Here is a 1,561-nt window from a genome sequence, read left to right as displayed (position 1 = left end):
GGCCCTGCCGGTCCCAGCCCTGCGCTCCTGCCGGCTCTGGCCAGGCCGCTCCTGGCAAGGCACCACATGGGCTCTGCCAGGGAAAGCATCAGCTTCTCCCAGCCTCATTGTTCCCCTGCCAGCCTGCACCCGCTGGCCACCAGTACACCTGTGCACGGCCCCAGCTGCCCCGCCCGTGAGGCCTGAGTCGGGGCTCTGGTACAGGGTAAGCAGTGGAGCCACCCACACCCTGCTTTGCACAGCGGGGGCTCCCTCCTGGGCACCCGCTACCGCCAGATCGCTGCAGGCTTGGGGGCGGAGGTACTCTGTAGGCTCGGCTTGCACTGGCTCATGCCCCCCATCCACCCCTTCTTGCTGCTGCCACCGCTCCTCCCTGCCCACTGGCCACTCCAACACCATGTGCCGGAGCAGACCTTGCGCTCCCAGGCCTCACCGGCCTGGGCTCCAAACTCATGGCCCCCCCACCCTCCCCTTCTCGCTGCTACCGATCCTCCCTGCCTGCTCCATGACCACGTGCCGGGGTGGACCTTGGGCTCCTGCCACCCCTCCCTGGGCTCCCACTGGCTGCCGCTCGCCCCTTCTCTTGCCACTGCCATTGTTTCTCCCCACATCCATGCTGAACATTATAGTGAAACATGCTCAGCACTGAGTGAAACTAGGTAGGTATTTTAAATGAGTGTTATAGCAAAACCGCAGTAAGTGAAACGGCTCTAAGCGAGGGTTGCCTGTATTATTTGCACAATAAATTTAGACCAGCCACATGTACAAGTAAGGCTGGCCACACGTACAAAGTAATTATCACACCATAAAAATGTCCACATAGCTATAAAAAGAGCCAACCAGCTACAAAGTTAGTCTTTGAAAATGTGTAACAATTCACAGCTTTAATTTGAACATGTGGCAGGTCCCTAAATGGTTTAAACTAATTCTATAATATTGCTACAGCTCATGAGAACATAAAGTGAATCAATATTTAAGCTATGGGCCATGTAAAGATTGTGGCTAAAACACTGGTGAATACCTTTTTGCATTACATCAAACTGTATTATCAACACAATGAGTTCTGTGCTTATGTGACAGTGAGGTTTTTTCCTTGATCTTAGTGTACTGTCTGGATTACTGATACCTGATAAGAAATTCTGATTTTTAAGTTCCCTGAAATAAGAATAATATACCCTCTGCAGCACTGTTTTTTTTTCAATTTGAAAGGTTAAAAGTCTCTTGAAAAATGGTCACTAAAAATAGATAGATTTTGTTTTCAAAAGGTTGGTCTCTTCTTTTTAACCAAGGTTGCTAACCAAGTGGTATGAAACATTTATGGTAGTCTAAAAAGTTATGGTCAAGTGTTTTTTGTCATATGTATAAAAAAAACCAAACAGCTTTCATGTACTCGCTTCCTTAATTGTTATAATCCTGAAGCAATGTATTAGAAGGTGTGTACTAGGGTAATTATTTCTAGATGTTGCTATAAAAACTTCATTATTAAAACGCAGGCTTATAACAATGCCTGCCTGTTAAACAATGAATAAAGGTGGTACATTAAAAAAAAAAAAAAAAAAAA

General features: G+C 46.9%; 1 protein-coding gene across 2 annotated transcripts in view; it reads left to right on the top strand.

The window, feature by feature from the left end:
• The window catches only part of APLF (aprataxin and PNKP like factor), a 112,887-nt gene that overhangs the window by 96,777 nt on the left and 14,549 nt on the right, over positions 1 to 1,561 (top strand). The window lies entirely within an intron of this gene.

This window comes from Gavialis gangeticus, unplaced genomic scaffold (assembly GCF_001723915.1).
Source record: "Gavialis gangeticus isolate Ggan-Ray unplaced genomic scaffold, GavGan_comp1, whole genome shotgun sequence".
NCBI classification, from domain to species: Eukaryota; Metazoa; Chordata; order Crocodylia; family Gavialidae; genus Gavialis; species Gavialis gangeticus.
The sequence above is the reverse complement of the archived record's forward strand: the minus strand, read 5'-3'. Positions and strand labels throughout refer to the sequence as shown.